We start from the raw sequence: 12,463 nt of genomic DNA, 5'->3' as shown, positions 1-12,463 counted from the left end.
TTTCAGTGGGCCCCCCATGTTCAAGGCCACCTTCTTCAGGATAAATAAACATTTCCCAAAGTCGAATTAAAAGCAGATCCGCCTATACATAAAGATGAAGAAAAGTATATAAAAACCTAGCATATTCCTCTATCCATAAAGAAAAAGGGCAAGATATATTATCATTACATTTTACAAGCCTATAATAGCGAATGTTACAGATTCGCTATTACAGCCCCGCAAAATGCAATGTCTGTAGGAATATGCTAATATTTTGTGATTCCTACGCATTCCTTATTTGCGAGTTGCAAATAAGGAATGGCTTCCCATTCATTTCTTTTAGCGAAGAGGCCCATAGGAATGATATGGAATTGCATGCACAATTTGCGAGTACCCAATATGTACTCGCAAATTGCTCATGCAAGTTCAAGGATGCAAGAGTTCCAAAAGGACACCTTGATGCACCCCTGAAATGGGCATGTGCGCACATGTGGTGCACATACATGCACTAAGGGCATGTATGTGAACCACAAGGCACTTTGAAAAATGCCAAAGAGTGCTTTTTTCTAGGAAAACGCAAATTACCACCAACTTGAAGTCGGTGATAATTTGCGATTCCTTAAAGCAATATCGCAATTTACGATGGATACTAGAATAGCATTTAGGGAATCGCAAATTGCAATCCTCTATATGCGGCGCAAAATAGGGAATGGCAAATTTTGTTATTCCTTATTTTGCAAGTGGGTTCTTTCCTCCCCACATTGCACACTAAGATTTTGTTGATCGCAATTTTGCTTGACACATCTGGCCCAATGTTTCTAATCAACAGACATTTTCATTTTCAAATTATATATAAATATTGTTTCTTTTACTTCTCAATTTCCCACTATGTTTTTTGTTAGGGCTTGTGCCTTAATCTATCAGAGTTTCTGTTTTGTTGAAAGATGCATTACTGCCATCATTCATCCATGCAGGGCTGCAACCATGCATTTCAGATATATCACTGGTATCCATTTTTTGCTTGCACCATTCTTGGTTCATACGATATATATTAAAAGAAAACAATATCAACAGTCACTTTGAAGACACATTGATATTGGGGCTATCTCCCAAAGGGGTATTATTTCTCATGTGTCAGCTCAAGACTCTTTTACTAGAATAGGTTTTTTATTACTAATCTTTGAGCACTCACATTTAAACCTTCTTCATACATGTGCAACCTAGTCACGCAAACTTGTACCAATGTGCGGTCCCAAAGTAAATAGTCGACCCACTGGGATATCTAAAGTAGGAGTAGGTTATGGCTAATTCATTTGTGTACTCTTGAATGGTATGTCCACAGATCCCACTCAATAATTCACATACCTTGAAGTTATCTATGGTGATGGGAGCCAAGAAAAACTCTTCCAACATGCTCTAGTCCGAATCAAATTGATTTTGTTTATTCCAGTTCTACATTGTTTTCAATCTTGTTTGGAGGTAAGGTCCTGTTATGTGTACTTACATACGTATTGAGCATGCTGATGAGTCATGTGCATATGTGTCTAGAGTGCTGGATAATCATGTGTACTGCATACAGACATCCATATTAGGTATTGGGTATCTGAATGCATATGAATGCTCAAGTTCCGGACGCCAAGTCCTCCATCTTGAACCTGATATGTTTTTAAAGTGTCTCCACAGATATGTTGTCACTTCCCTGCATGTTGGCCATAAACAACAAATATAGTAGCGTTGTCCAGGAGAGAGGGAAGTCAAGACCAGTGGCGGTTCCATATAATGGGCTCAAGAGCTAATCCCCTCTTGTTTCCTAGCCCATGTGTTTTTGTTATGCCAAGAGTGAATAATATTTAAGGCTCCGTGGGGCATATTATCAAGGGGGTTTATCTCCGCTTTTTTGGCTTTAAAAGCCAAGAAAGCGGAGATAAAATTATCTCCCTATTACCTAGCTGTCCCTAACACCAGTTAGCGACAGCTAGTAGGAAATAGCGACCATCTTGGGCCCCGCTTTGCATGTCAGTGATATTTATCACTAATGACATGCAAAGTGGGCGTGCCAAGATGTTAGCGACTGGAAACAGTCGCTAACATCGCTATCTCCTATTACCAACTTTTGGAGATATTCGCGCTAAGCGCAAATATCTCCAAAAGCTAACACCTGCCCCTGAGCTGTTCTTAGCCATGTTATCCATGGTAGGTGCATAACATGGCTAAGAGCATTAGCTCGGTAATGCATGAATATCGCTGACTTTTCAGCGATATTCATGCATTGCGGCCGATTTTTATCGCTTAGGATATAAACCTTGATAATAGCAAGGTTCCTAAGCGATAAAAATCGCCGCAGCTCGGCAATAAAAATATACCGCTAAACCAACATAGCGATAATTATCGCTAGTTTTTGGTAATATGCCCCCCAGTTTTCAATTTTGACTTATTTTTACAGATAAATACAGATAAAAAACAATGTGTTTCCTATCTGTATTTATTTTTAAAAGCAGAAAAATACTGAAAATTGAGCTCTTTGTGGGTGACTTGCAATGCTGTCTTTCGTGAATTCCAGGCCAACAGCTTAGCAGATAGAGTTGCCTGTTCAGTTAAAAAACAGGATGAGATTTCCTTAAATACAGGCAAATATTAATGTACAATGAGGTATAATAGTAATATTTACCTGTGGGTGTAATGCATTGTTATATTTAGCTGCTTAATTTGCTAAAACTTGAAAGGCATCAAAGTATGAATACATGTTCATCAGTTAAATAAATGTGAACATTTATCATTATATAACTGCTTTCTATTTATCTATACTAATATAATAAAGAGAGAGCCCAAACCTTTGAGGCGGGTAATCTCAGGAACCACAGCTCCAATCACAACACCCAATACAGCGTTGGAAAGGGCAGTTGCAGCAGAAGGACATTACATACATTTAAAAGGTAAAAGAAACGTGCCAGCAAAGTAGTCCCTTGTGGGCGTTTCTGCTTTGTGCTGTGGGCATGTGCTGGGGTCATGACAAACCCTGGGGGCGTGTGGTACGTTCCGCCCTTCATGCCATGTCTCATATCGTGTGCTGTGGGCTTGTGCGGGGCGCGGGATTCCGGAAAAAAAACGAGTGGTGTGCCCAATATTTTATTGTTTTGTATTCCCAGGTTCTGTACATTCCACCTCCGGGTCTCTACCCTGCTACCTTTAAATACCCCTGCACCCCATAATCATAACCCACCCTTACTCCTTAAAATACCCCAACACCCTTAAACACTAACCCATCTTAACCCTATAAATAAACCCTGTACCCCAAAACCCAAACCTATCCCTAAACCCTAAAAATACCCCTGTACCCCAAAATCCAAACCTAGCCCTGAAACCTATAAATACCCATGTACCTCAAAATCCAAACCTACCCCTGAACCCTGAAAATACCCCTGTACCCCAAAACCCAAACCTACCCCTGAACCCCAAAATACCCCTGTACCCCCAAACCTAGCCCTGAACCCTCAAAATACCCCTATACCCCAAAACCCAAACCTACCCCTGAACCCTAAAAATACCCCTGTACCCCAAAACCCAAACCTAGCCCTGAACCATAAAAATAACCCTGTACCCCAAAACCCAAACCTACCCCTGAACCCTAAAATACCCCTGTATCCCCAAACCTAGCCCTGAACCCTAAAAATACCCCTGTACCCCCAAACCTAGCCCTGAACCCTAAAAATTCCCCTGTACCCCCAAACCTAGCCCTGAACCCTTAAAATACCCCCATACCCCAAAACCCAAACCTAGCCCTGAACCCTAAAAATACCCCTGTACCCCAAAACCCATACCTATCCCTAAACCCTAAAACTACCCCTGTACCCCATAACCCAAAACTATATCTGAACCCTTAAAATACCCTAACACCCCAAAACATATACCTCAGTACCCCAAAACATATAACCATATTCCCATACTTACCTTATCCAAACATAAAAAAAACATGCTTTTACCATTCATGCATTTAACACAAATTTCGTTGTAAATGTATGCGTGGTAAAAGCATATAAAATGTAATGCCATGCGTTATAATGGCATTGCGGAGTCATGGTACTTTCGTAATGAAAGTATTCGGAGTGATGGTATGCGGAAAGTAAGTGGCGGAATAATGGGTGTTTACCCTCCCCCGGTAAGTACATTGGTGGCATGGTGGCCCACATCTCCAGCAACATACTCATATTTTTTCACCACTGATTAGAAAAATGCACAGGTCTCTCTCATTGATGGCCAGCACTGACATACACTTTTAGACACACCTCCTGCCACAAGTTCTAGAATTGCGAACTTGAGAGCTGGGGAGCTACGTTCGAATCTTGGCATCAGCTCAACATCCTGTGATTCCAGGCAAATTGCTTTGTCTCCCCGTGCCTACCACAAATGAATGTGTTCTTCTGTAATGTAAATTGTGCTCATGCCATGTTGTCGAGTTCGCGCTATATAATATTGCAAGGAAAAATAAAGTAGGGAAACTCGAGTTCACACACTACTGAATGCGCACTCTTAAGTGCATCAGCAGTGCACTGTAAATCGGAGCGTTTCACAGACCTGTCACAGATAAGAAATGCTATCAAAACGAAATCCTACAAAACAATATACTACTGCCCTGCAGCAATTCATACCAGGACAGCGTCGGGACGGGGTGCTAGTTCTCAATACAGAAACTCAATATGGATTAAAATCAATAAGATAGCTAAAAAATAAATATAAAAATATACAAATGGTAATGTTAAAAATAAATACCATAAAACTGGGAACCCTAATAATAATCCATTATTCACTTCTGCTATAACAAAGAAAAATGCTGAGCTCCTTCTGTCCCGCAACAGCCTCTGTCTGAGGGCTGGTGCGGGCGTTCAAAGGCACCTGTGCCAGCCATCAGAGAGGGATCACCAAGGCTGGAGAAATGTAATCTCTGGCCTTGGGGCCCTCCCTATATGCGATGTATTACAGATAAAGGTAGCCATGGGCACTGCAGGCTTAAGCCCTGCAGTGCCCGTAGCTAAACATCAATAGCCTTCACCTCACCGTTTCTCAATTCATCACAGAGGGGGACATTAAGATGACGGAAGGACTTCAGTCCGTCCGCCATCGTCCCGGCGATAGGGACCGCTCGCCTATATGGTGGCGGTCCCGCACCCCAAATTACAATGCGGCTCCCACCATGGCGGCCACAAAAGGCAGTTCTAACAGTGCGGCGGGTTCTGCTGGCTGCAGCCCCTTTTCCAATGTTAAAAATTAATGTTTTGTTTTACCCTGCAATACGTGGCAGGCACCACGTGGTGCATGCCACCTGGTGTAGGGAAATGTAGGGGGGCTGCCCCTGAGTACAAAACAAAAGCGCTCCTGCACAAGGGGGGCCTGCAATGGCCCCCAAAGTCAATCCCCGCCAGCCTTTGAATGGCGGAGGAAACGCCATTGAAAGGCTGGCTTGATGCAGCATCCAAATGTGGCGGACGGTGCCTGCTAGTCACTGTCACCATTCTAGGTATGCTGGCTGGGTCCGACAGGCAATCGTAATGACTGCCTGTGTCGGACCTGTGGCGAACGGGCTTTCCGTCCGCCAGAACACTGCCCCGCATCCTAATCTGGCAGGCAGAGAATGTCCACACAATGGCGGTTAACCCTCCTCCGGTATACTGCCATCATACTAACCCCCAGAGTTTGGAAAGGGTGGGATGTACAAGCACATTGAAGCCTGGTCTCTGCGACCTCTTGCCCAGGTGCATGATTTCTGTGTCCCCCAGTCCTGGAAGGCGAAAAGAGCAGAGGTCCAAACGGAACCTGTGCAGGAAATAAGGGAAGCAAAAGAAAACTTTTTAAATGCTGTCTGCGTATGGGTGAAAATAAATGTCTGTGGGTGAGAGAGTGTGTCTGTGTATGAGTGTATTTGTGAGATGGAGTATCTCTATGTGTGAACATCTCTACGTGAGAGTGAAAGTTTGTGATGGAGGAACTCACACTGCCTAAGAATGTATGGATGATAGAGTGAGTAAGACTGAGAATGAAAGCCATTGACGGGTTTGATTCGCAGTCACACTCAATCATTCTTTCATTTATGCAATAGACATGGGAAATGAGACGATAACTTTTATAATAAAGACTTGAGAATTGCTGAAATACTTAATTAAAGCATCTGAAATGTCGTATGTACTATGGAATTAGGCATACTTCTATGAAATGGAAATGTTTCAACCTAATCGCAGTAATGTCGGACAAAGAGTTATGATCAGTTGCCCTCATGTAAATGGTCTGTAGAAAGGGGATTTGCAATCCTTCAGTAATAGGCAGTGGGCATGTTGAATGTTCATGCCTATTTTTGGAATGTGAAAAGCATGAATTATTAAGAGAAAATTTCTGGACTGGGTTAAAACATGTTTCGATTAATGTAAGTTTTCGTTCGGGTCCGGGTAAAGGGTTGTTTTTTTTAAACCAAAATTAATCTAGGAATGGATATTCGAACTAATATAAGAATGTGCTTATACGCGTCAGAATATTAAATGAAGGAAACGTTAAATAAAAAATGTATCAGTCTGTGAAAACAATATGTAAAAGTCAGGCAGTGGTCTTCGCAGAAGTGTATGCTCTTTTGATCTATGGAGAAAATCCCATTAGAGAAGGGTTGGAGGCTTTGTTAATTAAATCTGATGCAGCTTGACCCAGATCTGTGAGGCAGCAACAGATGAGTGTGACAGGCAGCAATGCCTTCTAAATTAGCATACCAGCGCTACCTCAGCTCCTTCTCTGCCCAGGGTTGACAGGTCAGACGATAACTCAGTGGATTAATGCCGATGATGACTGGTGTACAAATTTCAGGACACAAGCTTAGAATTCCCATCTGATGGTTTCCTCTCATCAGTCCTTTTGAAGTTGATCAAATGGACCACTAAAGTGGGTGACAATAACTCTTCTATTTTTATTTACAGCTCTACCAAACTGTGGGGCATATTACCAAGCAATAGCGATAATTATCGCTATTGCTTGGTTAGAGACAAAAATTTACTAATGAAATGCAAAGTGGGCATGCCAAGATGTTAGAGACTGAAAACAGTCGCTAACATCGCTATCTCCTATTACCAACTTTTGGAGATATTCGCGCTTAGCTAACACCTGCCCTGAGCAGTTCTTAGCCATGTTATCCAATGGGAGGTGGATAACATGGCTAAGAGCATTAGCTCGGTAATGCATGAATATTGCTGACTTTTCAGCGATATTCATGCATTGCAGTGATTTTTATCGCATTTGCGATAAACCTTGGTAATACCAAGGTTTATTTGCGGTAAAAATCGCCGCAGCTCAGCGGTAAATTTTTGTCTCTAACCAAGCATTAGCGATAATTATCGCTATTATTTGGTAATATGCCCCACAGTCTCTAACATCTTGGCACGCCCACTTTGCATGTCATTAGTGATAAATATCACTGACATGCAAAGTGGGGCCCAAGATGGTCGCTATGTCCTACTAGTTGTCGCTAACTGGTGTTAGCGACAGCTAGGTAATAGGGAGATCATTTTATCTCTGCTTTCTTGGCTTTTAAAGCCAAAAAAGCGGAGATAAGCCCCCTTGATAATATGCCCCTGTATGATTGTGGCTGCAATAACTTCGCAAAAAATGTTAAGCAATATTTATTGCAACAAGATTTAGTTTAAATGTAGAGCTGGGGTGAACACTTTGACCTGGGAGGTCTCCTATTGTAAGACTTCCTCTGGGCACTTTCAAAACCCCTCAGCCTTTATAGCACTGCTTGTGGCTTCATTGTTTTTCAGGAGTGGGTGCATATAGGGAGAATCCCTCAGAATTGTCACTCTCAAAGGATGACCATTCAGTCCCTGTCTACCTTTGACCAATACCCACTCATCTTTGCTAACTCTTGTGCACCATTGATGGTTCCCTCCAAATGTCAAGATGATGTCTCTGCGGGTCTGAATAACCTCGGCAGTCTCAGATGGGGGGGGGGGGTCTCTTCACTATAGCACCCTCACAACCTTTGACTAGCTGCTACTACCAAAGTGTAGATTCTGCACTAACAAATGCACAAGTTCAGCGCTGTAGTGAATCCCAGAGTTAATGAAGTTATGCTGCCTTAGGTTATATTAGGTTAGGTTGCATTATGTGTGCTTTATAAAAAAGTGCTCATTCACTACTTGAGAGTCGTCTATGACTGCATATAGAAGATACACTCTATAGAGTAAATGAGTGTACGTATAGAGGGACCAGGTCACTGAAGTTCACATCATTATCAGGAAGTTTGAGTGTGAGATGGAGGCATGTCCCCTGTTTGCCCTTGTTGACCACGTCCCTGGGGTGCTTGTTATTGTTAGGAAGAGGGTGCAGAGTGAGATTGATTGAGAATGAGTGGATCTAAGTTAGGCTGATGAAGAATGAGGGAGACTGACTGAGAAAGAGTGAGGCTGACTGATTCATTGTAGGTATGAGACTGAGTCTGTCACAGTGATCTTTAGTGAGTCAAACTGATATTGAAAAAGTCTGAAGCAGTAAATGAGTAAGGGTGAGTATGAGTGAGTCATACTGAGTGATTTCAACAATGGGGGCTAAGGGATTTATTTACAAGCCCCTAGTGCCCGTGTTGCATCACGTTTTATTACGCTCCAGCGGCGCCGAGTGCAGCCCATATCTACGAGGCCATGCAAAGCCACTTTAAATTGCTTTTTATGGCCTTATTGATATGGTGTAAAGGAATGCAGTGCAAGTTGCTGAAGTGTCTTACAATGCATCTGGGAGGAGTTCCATGTGCATTGTGGTGGGTTTTCCCGCGCAACACCCATGAGTTTTGACGCATTGCCAGATTTACAAGGATCTGTAAACCTGGGAATGCATCAAAACTGCATGTCTCCCCAGGGCAAGTGTAACAAGGAGAAATATGTTATATTTCTCCTAGTTTTTTCATTGTTCTATGTGTGCTGCAGAAAAGGGAAAACGCCTCTATGGATTGTTTTTGTGCAGGAAGGTGTCCCTTACTGAACAAAAACAATCCGACGAACAAAGCAGACTCCGGGTTGGTGCTAGGCACCATATTGTGCACCAGCTGAAAGGATCTTCTAAATACAGTGCCTTCCTGCCCTTTCGATTTAGCATAGGGCAGTGTAGGACAAAGACTTGCAGCGTTGCCTTACGCCAAATCATTTTAAATGAGGCCCCATGGGCCAGATGTACGATTATTATAATTTGTGACTCGCAAATTGGTCTTGATTGCGAGTCGCAATTTGCGATTTGCAAAATGCCATGTACAACAGTGTCTGAGACATTGTTTGTGATTCCCAATGGGGTCGCAAATTGCATGCCTCATGCACTTGCGGCCCATTTGGAATGGCTAGCCCTCTCTGGTATGGTGGCCTGCTGGGCTCAGGAGACCTCCATTTCTAGGACTAATTTTAAATAAAGCAGATTCTTTTTTAAATGCAGCCCGTCTCTGGATGCATTTAAAAAAAGAAAAATGAAACGTTTTTGTTTCATTTTTTAAAAGCAGGTAATGGTCCCTGGGACCACTGCTTGCCCCTAAAATATATTAATATTTTCCCCCGCATTCACAGAGGGGAAGGGGTCCCCTGGGGACAGCTTCCCTTTTACCTATTTGGTGAGTCACACATAAATTGCGACTTGCTAAATAAGGTTAGTACATGGCACTTTTGTATTTTGCATATGCAAAAGTGTCGCAAACCCATTTGAGCATGCAAAATAGGGTTGTACATCTGTCCCTAAGTGTATCAGAGTGGGCTAAGTGAATCAGAGTGCGACTGAGTTAGTCTGAGTAAGACCAAGTGAGTCTGAGTGAATGGGACTGAGTGAGTCAGAATGAGTGGGACTGAGTCAGTCAGAATAAGTGGGACAAAAATATAGCGTCAAAAATATTGTTTACGACAATAGTGTGCTTCCATACTCATAATGCAGCTGTCAAAAATATTTAAAAAAGAATGATGACATTTATATCATCAAAAAATAGACACAAATATGTTTTTGTGGACTATATATACAGTTTGAATGAATAAATGTAAATAATTATAATATATAAAGATAATGTAATGTAAAGTAATACATTTCACCTAATTACTTCATACTATATGTAAACATATATTTATATAAACACACTTAAACATAAATAGGTGTGTTTGAATAAATAAATATATATATATATAGTATGACATAATTAATTGATACTATTTGTTTTATTTACGTTATACACTACACTATTTTAATATTTTTCATGTTTATAAAATAGTTATTGTTAGTTGGTAGTTTTATATATTTGTGTGTTATACAAAATACAAACACAAAAACAGCATAAAAAATAAAATGTATTCTAAACAAAAAATATAATAATGAATTCTCCACAATACATAAAATATCCAAAAAAACAAAAACACATTTGCTAGAAATTATATAATTTTCAAAAAAATAAAAAATAAACACAAACTATATTAAATATAAAAAGATGACAACTAATATTATAAATCCTATTTTACCAATGTTAGGAAAAGTGTTTGACTCAGGAACAATTAAATATTTCATTCTTGTTCCAAGGGAAAATGTTGGATTTTAGAGGGGTACCATTTACTAGTCCCACTCCAATCTAAACAACAGTAGGGGAAATATTGGACTTTGGAAAGGTTTGAATTATTAGTCCCACTCTCCTCTAAGAAACAGTACGGAAAGTGTTGGATTTCGGAGGGTGGTGTAGATTTTCTATTCTGACTCCAGTCTAGGCAACAGTAGGAAAAGTGTTGGACTTCAGAGGGGTTCCATTTACTATACCCGTTCAAGTCTAAGCAACATTAAGGAAAGTGTTGAACTTCGGAGGAGTTATATTTCTTATTTCATCTCCAATATGAACAACAATCGTTAAAGTGTTGGAGTTTGGAGGGGTAGATTTACTATTCCCACTCAAGTGTAAACAACAGTAGAGAAAGTGTTAGACTTCAGATGGAATACAGTTACTATCTCACTCCAGTCTAATCAACTGTATGGAACATGTTGGACTTCAGATGGGTTACATTTACGTGTCCCACTCCAGTTTTAGCTACGTTATGGAAAGTTGTGGATTTTGGAGACGTTACATTTACTATTCCCACTCCAGTCTAATCAAGAGTGGGATAAGCGTTGAACTTAAGAGGGGTTAAATGTACTATTCCCACCGCAATCTAAGCACCAGTAGGGAACGTTTTGTACGTCAAAGGGGATACATTGATTATTCTCCTATTCCCATTGCAGTTTAAAAAACCAATAGTAAATTTATAGATTTCTCTGGAGTTAAATTCACTATTCCCACTTCATTCTAAGCACAGTACGAAAGGTTCTTGACTTCAAAATTACTCCCTATATAAATACTAGTCCGATTAATTTAATTTTGAAAAAATCAGCACTTAATAAACCCAATAATTTTATTACACTTTTTTTAAATATATAAATTCAAAAAGGGACAAAGAAAAAACAAAATTATGAATGCCAATATCAACTTCCCTAACTACCAAAACAAAACCATAGTTATGAAATCAATACATATTTATTTAATGTTGATTAATAATTAAACAAGCAAATCAGATTCAAATAAGGAATATAATTCCATAAACAAGCACTTGACATTAAACATTCTTTATGATAATAAATATAAACAATTACACCTAATTAATTACCGATTATTAAATCACATATAAATTTACATATTATTTATCTATGTTCTTCCTCTTCCTCCCACCTAAAAAAAACCACTACATTAAAAACATGTGTAATACCCATATAAAAGATGAAACATATTTTTAAAGAACTATAATTATACAACAATTACACAATAATTAATAGATCACTTAAGTTATATAAATAATAATATATACAATCCCAGCAAACTGCACCTAAAATATAACTTACATAAATCACTATAAACTGTGTAAATAATGAACAATCAATTAAATATTTAATTACCAATAAAAACGAATTATCCATAATGTTTTGCTTTTTAAACTACATTAATTTCCCAACTTTCACATTTATAAACTGAACAACATTCTACTGAAATATAACTCAATATTACTAATAAAAAAATTAAATCAAAACATAATAATTTTAAATACAATAGTAGAGATCTCAACTGCAGATTTGAAAAAAGCATGCTTGGCACATCTAGGGCAGCTTCGCTTGCTAAAAGAGATAGGGAAACCCTCTGTCCAACAGGGTTTATTAGCTCAGACTGTGTTTTCTATTGAACCGTATTTATTGTACAAACTAAGCCAGTTTGAAAAACTGTTGTTGATCCGCTTCAGATTTAATATGTTCCACCAAATGGTATCTTTTCCCTCTCAAAACGATTGGTCATCCATAATGTTCCCATGCCCTTGTGATTCTGTTTCGACACAATCGACAATATATGTAACACTTTTTTGCAAATTTTACGTTACACCACAAAGGTGTTGGATATTGCCCATATTAAGAAACTGGGGTCTGCGCCAAT

The sequence above is a fragment of the Lissotriton vulgaris genome, chromosome 3_1 (genome assembly GCF_964263255.1).
Source record: "Lissotriton vulgaris chromosome 3_1, aLisVul1.2, whole genome shotgun sequence".
In the NCBI taxonomy this organism is placed as follows: domain Eukaryota; kingdom Metazoa; phylum Chordata; class Amphibia; order Caudata; family Salamandridae; genus Lissotriton; species Lissotriton vulgaris.
This window is presented reverse-complemented; position numbering follows the sequence as displayed.